The following is a 14233-nucleotide window of genomic DNA, read 5'->3' on the forward strand; positions in this document are numbered from 1 at the left end:
AGCGATGCTAAGCGACGCTTAGCTTAGCTTATTGTATTTTAGCAATACTAAGCTCAGCTTATCTTAGCTTACTTTATGTTAGCAATAGTAAGCTAAGCTTGGCGGAGCTTATCATATCTTAGCAATGCTAAGCTAGGCGCACACATGCGCACACTGGTACAAACCCGCTGATTACTGTTTACAAGTGCTCACTCCTGCTAACCCCCGTGCTCATGTCTTTGACAGAAAAGTAAATGGGAAGATAGGAATGTGGTGATAAAGGGTGGTCAAACAGGGGAAGACCGTAGGGAAACTAGCTTGGGATGTACACGATGGGTGTGAAGAAGGTCCATAGCTGCCTATTTCTTTACCAGCAACAGCTGTGCATATGCAATACATTAGGTGGGATATTTGAAACCTTCCACCGCTGAGAGAGTGGTGAGGACATTTAAGTATGTTGTACTACCAATTATGAATATCAGGCACATGCAGTGTTTGTGAACTGCTATACTGTCATTAGTACGTTACTCACATCTGAACAGTTTGTGGTTTGTGTTGGCATTAGCACAGTCTGCTCAGGATGACTGGACATATTTCTGTACTGTGTATGCCTATCTGCACCCTTGGTTGTGCCTGACTACATGGGTATATAGTACCTTTGGGTAGGGGTGCAGAACTGCAGTGTGCATTATTTATTATCGTGTGATGTTTATCTTACTGTACATGCAGAGTTGCTGTGTACCTGTAAGTCTATGAAGGCTTGTAGTCTGTCTGAGTAGCTCCCACCTGTGGACATATCCAGATGGTAGACAGAGGTCAGCCTAGTATTCTTTGACTGTGCACCACAGCAGTCTTTTCAGCACCTGAACAATGGCATTGTCACAGGTGGTTGCTAGCAGTACATGGCTACATCCTTTGCTATTTCTGTGTTGTACTTCTACATAAGGGCATGCTTGTGGGATTCATTCTACAGCTATTTGCAGAGTGTGTAACAGCAGACAAGCTGATATGCCTGTGTGTTTCTGACTCTTCCAGGACTCAGATACTCTCACGTATATATTTGAACAGCCTCAGGGAAAGGTACATATAACTGGGATACACCTGTCATATAGTTCAGACATTTTGCAGTTCAGAATTTGGGTGATTCAGAGCATTTCTATTACTACACATTTTCCGACGTGCAAGCGGTGTCTACTCTCACTTATTGACATTTGTTATTAAGTGAGATTCAACACCTTTCTGCCTACTGTTAGTACATTTCACAGGGAGTCAGAGGGGCACAGCTAAAATTTGTTTACAAATCAGGGTCATCACTATAGAGCAGTCACTGTTGGGAGGTCTGGCCTGTGACCTATGCAAATATGCCAGTGTTTATCCTGCCCTGATACTGTGTGGGGTGTGTAAGCTGCTACTGTAACCTTATTCCCTACTAGCATGGCTGATTCTCTTTTCACAGTCATGTCATGCAATTCAACAACACCTGCTGGTTAAGGCCCACACAACAAGATTTGTGTTATGCCATTCCTATTTTCCCTTTACATTCACTCATGGTAATGCATGATAAATTGCTTTCAGCACTAAGTTATTGTATATCTGCTGTGGTGTAGTAGTACTTCATGCAGACTGGTGATTTCAAGGTCCCGGATTCGAGACTAACAAGGTTTTTTATTTTGCTGCTGAGCAGTACAAGGGCCTTGTCATACAGAGTGACTAAGGCACTTTTAAGCAGTTGTAAGCAGGTTTGCGTGGGTTTGCGCAACGCTGAGCAATGCTTAGCTGAGCACACACAAGCTCACACTCGCGCACCCCTGCTAACTACTGCTTAAAAGTGCTTACTCCCGCTAACCCCGTGCTAATTTCTTTTAAAGAAAAGAAAATGGGTAGATAGGAAAGTGGTGAAAAAGGGGGCACAGAGAGGGACAGACAGTAGGTAAACAAGCTCAGGATGTGCAGGAAGGGTGTAGGGAAGGCCCATAGCTGCCCATTTCTTTAACAGCAACAGCTGTGCATATGTTGAAAATTTGGAGTGAGTTTTGAGACCTTCCACCCCTGAGAGAGGGGTGAGGACAACATAGTTTGTTGCACTGCCAATTAGAATTATCGGTGTACGTGTCCTATGGACATGTGTGCAAAATGGGAAGCTATGTATGGGGCGTAATTTTTTTTTGGATACAGATTGCCCTTTTTTTTTTTTTTTCAGGTGAGAGTGGTAAGTGAGGTAGGGGAAGTAGGTATATTTGAGGAGGTAGGTTGGGGATGTAAACAGACAAGACAAACAAGACGTATACAGGGGCAGAATTTGACACATGGGGTGGGTGAACACAATTAACGGGGAAGGTTGTTTGGAAATCGCAAGCCCACGAGCCCACAGATGGTAACAGTGGAACTGAGATCCTCACCCATGGGCAGTCACCACTGCACCTTCACAGCCCCGGGGGTGGCTGTGCTGGGGGCTGAGTAGGATGGGCAGGCTCACCCATGAGACACGCCACTCTTTCCTCAAGCTGGCATAGGGGATCAGCGACTGAACGCTGGATCTCCCTGCGCACCACAACCCAGACCCTTCGAAGGGTGATGGGTGGCCCTTCTCTGCCCACACTTGCGCAGGGGATGAGCCCCATCCCCTGCAGCTCTTCCACCCGAAGGTGGCACAGGACCAATAGAGGAGGGGAGTCTGGGCTGGGCACCAGAGCCACTGGTGCCAGGTGCACTCGCCAACTGAGGAGGGACAGGTGGGTCTGCTGGGACCGGCCTTCCCATACGTTCTGTGATTAGGTGTGTTTTGTTACAACATAAACAACAGCATTCCAGATTAGTTGTAACAGCATGCAGTAATATTCCCATTAACCCAACACACCACAGTTCCAACAGTTGAACAGCACACATAACACATGCATATATTGAACAACAGTGGTTATTCCAACCGCATGCAGGGATGATTGGTAGCAACAGGCCACCATGAACGTGGTGTTTGAACAGGGCACATGCATCAATATGAGTGCAAATATTTATAGAACAATTGGACATATATCCCAACAAATATTTAAGATTACACATACCCATTGAGGTGTGGAATTGCATGGTTTATGCACAAACAGTAGGGTGTAGAAAAAACCTCCATTACCATCTTATAAACACTTTTACTCTACATTACATTCCTAGTGACTGCAGGTGTATATTCCCTACATGTATTATTACACTTGCCACCATGCATTAGGTTGTGAGTGGGTTTGGCTAGTTCAATCTATACTTGACCTATATCTCACATACTAACTGTCCAGGATGCAGATGTTACTGCTACATATTTCATGGTTGCATTTATATTTCTTTATCTACATATCTGGATGTTTTCACATGACATTTTCACTTCTAATTGTACAGAACCCTGCATTTATTGAAGCACACTAACATTTCTGGGGAACATATTAGCATGCTACTCGTGTGCCAGATTTACTTATGCATGCCAGCCAGTAACTGACTGTTGAGGACTGTATATTTACTTCACAGCTACTAGCACTTCCATCACCCACTTTAGATGGGACTGCGGAACTCTGGGTTGCCAGCACTTTCTAACACATTGCTATTTGTATAATGCAAGGGTACAACAACATTTCATACTAAGTGAAACAGACACACTCTGGGTTTTAGACCTTTATTAACGACATTACACACTTTTCCACAGGCTCACTCCATTATTTGTTTTAACGGTATATATGGCAGACATGTACACTACATATTATACCTTTATTAATAGGTTATCACACTCTTTTTTCAGGCTCACTCACATATTCTTTTATATGACAGTGCCTGCAGAGATATTATTCCAGACATTTGTTACCTTTCTTAATGGGTTACTACACTCTTTTTCTGACTCTCTAACGTTTTTATCTGACAGTACATGCAGAGGACTTATTCAGTCCATTTTATGGCTTTATTATTGGACTACAACACTTTCTTTCATGCTCTCTCCCATATTTTATATAACAATACATGCAAAATAATCACTAACCTGCCTGGCAGTGCAGCCTTAGCAGCCTATCAGCATAGGCTTGCTGATTCATAACACGGTCACCTGCAGCTGTAAAGTAAATGAAGGGATATTGAGACATTCCTATCCGTTATACATACTCCATTTTAAATTCTTACATACTGCATTCCATTGCTACATACTCAGTACTGGGGCATCCTGCATCCCACGGGCCTTCTGTATCCACTGGTTCAGGTGGTTCTCCTTTCATCTCTTCAGGTCCGCATGGTGGTGATGGACCTGCTCACCAGTCCAAGGAACGCCTGTGGCACTAGTGAGGTCACGAGCTAACCAGTTCCAAGCCTCTGCCTTGTACTCCATCCCTTGGAACTGGCCCTGCAGGAGTCTTGCCTCGTGATGGTGAACTAGGAGCCAAACCATGTATTTGGACTCCTTGATGCCCCATCTCTGCACTCGAAAGCACGCTCCCTCTCCAACACCAGACATTCTGACCGCAGATGTGAGCTACAATCAGATATTTCGTGTATTCCCGCCTGTGGGGCTTAAATATGCCGCATTTCCCACACTTTTTTGTGATTGGCCATTTTGTAAAATTCTAGGCTGATTGCAGACCTGCTTAGTAATGGTTAAACTACCATTCCTAAGTTTATGAATGTTAATAGTGGCTGTTTCTCCTATGTTGTCATGGCTTAGTGGTTCTGTACTTTGATTATGATGCAAAAGGTCCTGGTTTCAAATCTTGTTATTCTTTTATTTTAATACTGTCTAGACAGGCTAGAGGGTGTGGCTGCATTTAAGCAACTTAGCTCTACGTTGCTCCCCTGTGCCCTGCGGTGCCCTGGTTGGCACAGCGTGCACGTCTGTGCAAACACATTGCACTGGGTAAAGCACTTTTAAACGTTGTGCAACTCTATTGCACTGGGTAAAGTGCTATTACACTATGGGCAACTCTGTTTAGCTGGGTAAAGTGCTATTACACTATGGGCAACTCTGTTTAGCTGGATAAAGCACTATTAAACTATGGGCACCTCTGTTTAGATGGGTAAAGCGCTATTACACTATGGGCACCTGTGTTTAGCTGTGTAAAACGTTGCTTATCGGCAGGCTATTATATATCTGGGTCTTTTCAAAATATATATTTTGTTCGCTGATACATTGGCCATGTCACTGCTTTTAATAAAATTTTAATCATATTTGTCTGGTATTATTTCAAATACTGATTTAAAACATAAATAAGAAAGGGAGTGTTGGGACTCGAACCGTGAATGCCTTCTCTTTGTTCATACGCTCTACCATTACACTATTGCTATTTGGATTATTTTGCATAAGTAGTTCTTATATGCTCTTCACTGTCACAATTGCTAACTGTGGTTAAGCAATGGGCACTCCCGCGCAAACAAGCGCAAATACGGGCAGCTAACTCGTGGATTTTAAAAAAAAATTAATATTTTACGTTCTATAACTCTGATGGGGGTTTACAGTGTCAGGGAGTGTGGTGTTGAGTGCAAGTACTTTTGAGCGGACTCGCTCTTGTCTGTTGACATTATGCTTTTTAAAACCTTGCAGGGGCGTGGATTTTTAGACTGCTTGGCAGTCGGACACGCCCCCTGCTTGCCTACTCAGTCCGTGTAAGAGTTACGGATGAGTCAGCGTGCCCTCATGAATATTCATGGCACGCTGATGACATACCGTTCAACTGCAGCCTCCGAGTAAGACATATTAAGTCTTACACGGAGGTTTCGTGAATCCAGCCCAGAGTTTTTTGACACCTCACAAAATTGCAGTTATATATAAATCAGAAAAAAAATGAAATGCTGGAGATGTAATATAACTCTTGATGCAGATTGGGTTCACATGATCATAGAATGCAAAATAGTCCCCAGGATTTAATAAAATCCATGTAGACACTGTGTTGAGCCTACATGGACTATTTCCATGCCCATGTACATGGTTCCCCATCAGCAGTATGCCATGCGTATTAATGATGGGGCATTACTGAGTGAAAGCCAAAGAGCATGGTTATTGAATCAGTGTAGGACGAGGTTTAGTGCTAACCATGGTTGCAGATGAGTATGAGACTCCCTGCAATGTCCTTTGTTTTATTCTTATTTTTTTCCTTTGTTTTATTTATTTATTTTTTTAAAGCATGTTTGTGTAGTGCTGGGTGCAGCAATGCCAGGCTGCACTCACAGATAAAATAGCAGACACCTGCCAGACATCTAAAAATAGAAACCAGATTTAATTATTTATTTATTTATTTATTTAAATGTGTCTAAGTGTGCCTAAGCATGTTTGTGTGATGCACTGCTAAGCACTGCTTATAGGTTCATAGGTTCATACTAGGCTATCTGCCCTAGGGCATTTATAAGCCTAGCCAGAGTGTGTTTGGCTTTCACCACCTATTTTAAATTAATTTTGCTATGCCCTTTTTTGAGGTTAGTATACTGTGCCTCTGTCTAACAGTGACACAGAAGTGATACCTGGGGTAAACCTACGATCTCCCATCCACTCATCAAGATTCCTCTTGAAGAGAGTCAATGAGGGACTCTGCCTAACCTGGACTGGGATTTTATTCCAGAGTGAAGGGAGCCTCTGGGTTATGAATCTGTCCCTCCAGCATGTCCTATTTATTTTAGTGCTGAGGTTCAAGTCTCTCGAGCGCGTAGCTCAATGGGATTTGGATTTTCTGAGGTGCAGCATGTCCATTAATTCCGGGTTGGACATGGCTTTATACGTCAGGCACAGATCGCCTCTGAGCAGGCGGTATGCCACTGAGTAGAGTTGGAGTTTCTTTAACCCGGCAGCATATGGCATCTGTTTGAGCCCTTTGATCCTCTTGGTGAGGTACTTTTGGGGTCTTTCCAGTTGCTGCAGGTGTCCGGTAAGGTACATCCCAAAAGGGGCATTGTACTCAATTATGGGCCTGATGAGGGATGAGTAAAGAGGCATGATGATCTCCCTTGATCTAGATGTGAATCCCTTCATGATTAGGTGGGCTATATAAAATGTTTTTCTAACCACTTTGGCCACGTGGTTGTCAAATGAGAGATTGCTATCAACTTGGGTCCCCAGGTCCCTAATTACTGCTTCTGTACTTAATGGATTACCACCTATGTGGTAATTTGTGGGCACTTTGTTTTTGCCAAAGGGGATGACTATACACTTTTTGCCGTTTAGCTTGAGGCCATGGCTCTGGCACCAGTTGTCTGTTTCTATGAGGCCCTTTTGGAGGATGCTTGTGTCGGCTGGAGAGTCGATTATAGCGCTCAGTTTGCAGTCATCTGCGAACTTGGTCAGCCACAGTCCTTCTGTGTTGGCCTGTACCTCCGAGAAATATATACCGAACAAGAGAGGTCCCAGGACTGAGCCTTGTGGGACGCCACTTGTAACTGGTTTGGAGTCTGACATGGCTCCAGCAATTCTAACCATGTGGGTTCTGTCCTTGAGCCAGTTTGCAACCCATCTAGTGACATAGGGGTTTATATTTAAGCTGGTGAGCTTATCTATAATGACTGAGTGGGGTATTGTATTGAAGGCTTTTGGTCCAGGTAGGCTGTGTGGACCACCTTCCCCTCACCAATGGCCTTGGTAACTGTTTCAAAGAAATCAACCAGGTTTAAGAGGCAGGATCTGCCCTTAACAAAGAGGAACTGGGTAGGATCCAGTGTCTGTAGGTCCCCAATATCTTTATTTATGAGGTCCATGATGATCCTTTCCATAGCTTTGCAGACCAAGCTAGTCAGGCTTATGGGGTGATAGTTTCCAGGATCCGTTAAGGCACCACCTTTGTGGAGAGGGACCACTGTTGCTGTACGCCACTCTTTGGGTACATATCCTGTAGTAAGGCTGAGATTGAACAGTAGTTTTATGTTTGGGTTTAGCTCTTCTTGGAGTTCATGTAGGACGCAGCCCGGGACACCGTCTGGTCCCATTGATGCTATGTTTTTTGCTTTGGAGAGGCCGGCTCTTACCTGAGCATCTGAGATGTCAGGGGGGCAGCACTCTGCTGGGATAGATATTTGCCCTTTTGGTGGGGAAGGGGGGAGAAGTTTGCACTGAACCTGTCAGCTAAGATGTTGGCAATGTCTGTGGGTCTGGTGTATTTTTTGTCATTTTGGACTAATTCTGAGCCAGGCAACTCAATGGTATATGTGAAGTTATAAAAAATGTCTTAATATCCTTGCAGCTAAATGGGTAGAGTTATGGCTTTGTGTGTAGTAGGGCCAGGGTTTGAGTACATGGAAGGGAAAATATGTTTTTAATTTTTATATACATTTGTTAAATAATAGATGGTCTCACTGCGATCTGCCAAGCCCTGCTTAGCTGTGCTCTGACCTGCTAAGCACTCCATAAACATGGTAAATGCTGTCAATGTTTGTGCCCAGCTTGGCTGTGCTTGGCTAGTTTGCGAGCTGCTAAGCTCTGCTAAGACTGTGGTTCTTTGAGTTTTCATACTTTTCAGCTCAGCTGCACTGGTTTGCAAGGTGCTAAGTGAAGCAGCACTTTTTTGAATGTTGCCAATGACATGTAAGGGCAGGAAAACAGGCTATGTTAAGCCCAATAGGTAGGAATACAGCAGAAACCATTGGAGATCTTTCTCTGATGGTTACTGTGGCTTGTGTCGGTGAATATGCATGCTTTCTGGTGCAGCTTTGGGGCATTCTGGAGTCAAGGGTCAAGGTTGGACTCCTAGTTAAAACCCATGATGGCCAGCTGCTGCAGGGAGGTTTCCAGGGCTTGAAGTAAGGTGGAGGCTTAAGACTGGCTGGCCAGAGAATTCACTAGTGTTACTGGTATCCCCCGCATAGATGAGCAGTTTTGTTACCACCATCATGACCTGACATAATGAAAGAGAGAATTCTTGGACACCTGGGTCCAGGAAGCTCAAGCAGGGAATGCCCCACAAGTATGTAAGTAATTTTACCTCTGTTTTAACAATATATAATTTGAATGTTTGCAAAGCTGGTGTGCATAATGATGTGCTTCTCTCCCAACAGCTGCAGCTGAGAGGGCTCACAGTGTCACGTTGCATGGCTGGTGCTTGGCCAGGTTGCACAATGAATGTGGTGAGTATGGATGTATTATGCTAACTGTAGTGAAATAAGCAAGAAAGAGTAAAGTATTAACTGCATTAAAGTATATATAATAAAGTTTGTAGTGCCATAAATGTTGAATTACAGCTGTATTGCAAGAAATGAATAATGCCAACTGTAGTGCAATATAAACATGAAACAATACCAGTAAGTGCTTTAAAGTATATACAATAAAGTTTGTAGCACAATAAATGTGGAATTAGAGCTATATTGTAATAAATGAATAATGCCAACTGATGTGTAATAAAACATGAAGCAATAAGAATAACACCAAAGAAAATGGTGTACATCAGGATTGTCTTGTTGTAACCATTGCAGTAAAGCTGTATGCATTCAGGCTGTAAGGTAAGGTGATGCAGTCAAGTATAACACTGGCATAGCTGCAGAATGCAAATCCAATAGATGCAAATTGTATTGGTTAACTCATATAGTGCTGTTCAAGGCTGTCTCTAGGCCAATATTGTTCACATAATGCTCTGTCATCCACAGACATCATCTAATATAGGTATAGGGGTGAGGTAGCCCACTCCATGATCTGATATTGTTTGTTGACTTCACAGATATTTCAAGCCACTAGCAATAAATTCTGTACACCAACACTGTATATACTGATATATAGCTTACCTACTATGTGCGATATGCTTGTATTTTCACTGCAGTCTAGTATAACACTGTAGTAGTACTACCAGGTCATATTTTAGTTCAAGGTGAGCTCTAGGTAAATATCAGTCAGTCAGTAATTAGCAGTGACTCAGTAGCTCAGTTTGTTAAAATCTCTATATATAGTACATTTTGCCACACACTGACCAAGGTTCGAATCCAGTGCCATGCAGCACTAAATATTACAGTAGCAATCACATAATGCTTACAATTTCTGTCTCCACAGGAACTACAGGTAAATGGGTGAGGTAGCCCATATTATGAGTAGATAATTGTGTGTTTAGATGTCAGAGACTGTTAAAATCATTAGCAAGAATGTGTTCATCAGCAATGTTCAGTCAGATATAAAATGTGTAATCCCGGAGTGTCTGTTAGACATTGCTGAAGTTAAATAATACATCCTGTGCAGATGTCCCCTGCAGTCATTGCTGTTGGATTCTATTCCCATGCCTGCCAACCAAGGCATGGCAGCTGTTTAGTGTCTGTACTGTACACATACGTGTTTCTCAAGTGTCATGATTTCACATTAGGTAATTCATAGTGTGTAATCCGTTTGTCACAGGATTACCATGGAAATGATTACCTAGATTGCAAAGTACTACCAAATCAGCTTACAGAACACCTTGGTAGTTGTATAGGTCCACCTGATGTTTAAGTGTTCTGTGTAGTTGTATACCCACAGCTGTTACTGCTTGTCCTTTAGTGTTCTATGCAAATAGCTTGAGAGATATGTACATGCTACATCAACTATAGGAGACTTGCAGTCACTGTACACATAAACAAAATACTGACCCACAGAGTAGATAATAGTACTGTTGTCAAAGAAATAACTGGAAATGTTACTAATGGACTGTTTCTCTCTCTCTTCTCACCCCTAATCTTCATTTATTTCTTATTGTTATTCATTGATTATGATTTACTATTAGCAAATGTTACAGTGCCTGAATTTTGGGACATGTGTTTCATTATTGTCTTGTTTGATAATGGTTGCATATTAACATATCTTGTTACATTACCTATTTTGTTAGCATTATGCTGTAACTGTGACTGGGATGCTGTTAACATACTGACTGTTCTGTTATTTTTTGTTGTGTTTTGTATAAAATGCATTGTTATTTACTTGGGTTATTTCCAATATTCTGCCATGTTGTTATTACTAGCAATGATTTGTTCACAATTAGCCTATACTTATTGTTATACTTACATTACTACAGCACATTAGGGTAGGTCGGTTCCGGGTGATCCACCTACCTCACCTCAATCTGTCATGGCACCAGATCCTAGCTCATCTCAGATCCAGACCAGTGGTGCCCCCTCTGCTACCCCTACACCACCTACAGTATTGGGTGGTACTGCCTCAGGGGGTGGGGCCCAGCCTCCCCCTGGTAGCAGTGGCAGTGGGGGTTGAACTGCTGGTCATGGCAAGTAGGATTGTTCATCAGAGCTATGAATGCCACCTGCACTAGATTGAGGGAATGCTGGCCAACCTAGTGGGGCACCCTCGCCCTAGTGCCCAACATCCAGTACAGTCACCTTTGGGCAGTGAAGGAGCAGTGTTGACAGTCCCATAGGTGGGGCATGAGTGATGCTGCTACCATCTGGAAGCATGTGCAACTTGGATTCCACAATCCAAGTGGTTCACCCCCCTCATGTGTCACACACCACCCCATCTGCTGTCTTGTCTGTCTTATCTGTCTGGAAATGCATCCTCTCCTACCCAGCTTACCTCCCCACATGCACCTAAGTCCCTTCCCCAGCAATCCACTCTCACCTTAATAAAAAAATGGGCACCTGTCCCCCCCCAAAAAATCGCCTCATACATAGGTCTCCATTTTGCACAAGTGTCCACTGGACACAAGTAATTTGGTCCAATTGGCTTGACGATGCAGTTATGTTATCTTCACCCCTCTCTCTGGGGTTTGAGAGCTCAAATTCATCTAAAAAATCTGTCAAAGTGCACAGTTGTTGCTGTACAAGAAATGGATAGTCATGGTTCCTTCCTGCACCCTTCCTGCACATCCTTACATACATTTCGCTATGCTTTCCCCCTGTTTGCTCCCATTTCACCACTTTCCTATCTCCTCTTTTTTTCTTTTCTTTATATTTTTTTAGCGCGATGCTGCATGGCACACTGCAGCGTACAGCTTCGCTTAGCTCAGCTAAATAAAGCTCTAATGATTACATATGTTTATAACATTGTAAGTCATATGTACAAAATAAACACCTCTGCCATGTTTCAAACCAAAGCCCATCACACCTGCAGCACACTGCACGAACCCACTCCACCACACAGATCCTAATTAAAACAGGTGTTTGCATCAAAACATAGTGATTGCCACTTACAGTCATTAGGTGTGTCTCAGCAGAGCTGCACACCATGCCACACTGCGCAAACTGCAATTAAAAATTAATGGCAAAAATGGGAGTGTACTATGGACTCTGGTGCAATAATACATCACTAGACAGGCAAAGACATAAAAATGGATGTACATGAGTCCTATTATAGCAGTTAAATGTGGTCTTGTATCAGCAACGTGTAGAAAGACACCTGCTAAGGCATTCATGGCAAAATACATATTCAACTGAGACTCTGGTGTAGAAATACATCCATAGAAAACCATGTACATACTGATGGATGTAGAAAATGTTTGTCGCAGCCTGTATGTGTGCACATATATCTTGCAAAGAGCGATGCTGTAGCAGTGACTCAGTTTTTCAGTCTGTTAAATGTCTTGCATGCAGTACATTTTGCCACTCCCAGTCCGGGTTCAAATCCAGTCTTGTGTTACAATTCAATTACATTATTGCGAAGACAGCAATTAATGAATGAGTCATGCAATATTTATTCCCAAAGTTTACTGCTAATTAATGAACTACTATCCAGTTTTGCAAGTCAAAGGCCTGCAGGTGGGGACACACTGCACATATCCATATAGCATAAGTATATGTCACCTAGTACTCTGTTATTGGTATTGTTGCATAACATATGTACCTTTATCACATGCCTCGATTGGACTGTAAAGGGTACCCTTACCCTGTCTCTGCTGTAATGACATGGCTGCCACAGCTGCCACAGTTACATGTACAGCTTGTCCTCTAAAGTGTTCACACTCCCCTCTTTGTGTTCTAGGCTGTAGCAGCAGCTGCAGCCTGTAGCACACACACCAGTATGTAAAGGTAGGCACTACAGACCTACCATACCTCCCAAACCCCTAGAACAAGGAATCCAGACACAGCCATACTTAATGGGGGGAGACAAACATCCAGAGATTGAGATATGTTTTACTGTTTGCTCCTACATTAATATTAAGTTGATACAGTTAGACCTGGTAATGACAACCATGGGAAATCGATACTCCACACCTATGGCCACCTCCCTCATTGGTCAGATCAGACCATAAGCTAATCACCCTTAACATCCACATCCCACCCCCACTCCCCAGTAAGGAAACATCCATAAAAAACTTCTCCAAAGCCAACTTCATGCTACTCAAGTCAGAAGTGACAAACTTCATGACACCCATGCGGACGGGAACTGAAAGTTTGACTGCTGAGTCCTAAAGTTCGACTGCTGAGTCCGACACTAAGACACTGTGCAAGCACATTGACTCATGCATGAATCGTGCAATCCCAAATAGAACCAATATGCTCTCCTCCAAAAAAAGGAAGCCAATCTGGTGGTCCCCTGCCATAAACAAACTTTTCAACAAAAGGAAGAAACTGTTGCAGAAAAGGGGAAAATCCCATGATGCCAAAAATTCCCTTACCAGCCTCAGTAAAAAGCTGAGATCCCTCGTAAAATCCTCCAAAGCTAGTTATGAAAGTAAAATTGTCAAAGATTCCAAAGACAACCACAAGACATTCTATAACTATGTCAAAAATCTAAATGGCAATGTTCAGATCTGCTCTGAGCTACAACAGAATGGCATTAAAATACTGATCCCAAGGATATTGCCAATATCCTGGCAGATCAATTAAGTGCCAACGTCACCCCCTCTCACCCCCTAAATGGCCCATCTCAATACCGGAAGATTGCCAAAGTCCGGTAATAACAGCCACACAGGTACAAAATGCACTCTACAAAGCTAAGAATACAGCATCCATGGGACCAGATGACATTCCGGGCTGTGTACTACATGAACTACAAATTGAACTGGCACCTCACCTAAGTGTCATGTTTAATCATACCCTCACCTCAGGCCTCATGCCCACTGAGTGGCGCACAGCTACAGTTATCCCACTCCACAAAGGGGGATCCACCTTGAATCCCGGGAACTACTGCCCCATCAGTCTGACGAGCTTGATCTGCAAGGCCATGGAACGTATTATCATGGAACTTATAAACAAAGATATTGGCAACCTTCAAACACTGGACCCCACCCAGTTTGGGTTTGTGAAGGGCTGATCTTGTCTCCTGAACCTGAATGACGTCTTTAAATTAGTCTCCAGAGCCATGGATGAGGGTAAGGCAGTCCACACAGCAAATCTGGACCTTGCCAAGGCCTTTGACACC

This window comes from Protopterus annectens, chromosome 11.part0, assembly GCF_019279795.1.
Source record: "Protopterus annectens isolate FY-2018-M chromosome 11.part0, PAN1.0, whole genome shotgun sequence".
In the NCBI taxonomy this organism is placed as follows: domain Eukaryota; kingdom Metazoa; phylum Chordata; order Ceratodontiformes; family Protopteridae; genus Protopterus; species Protopterus annectens.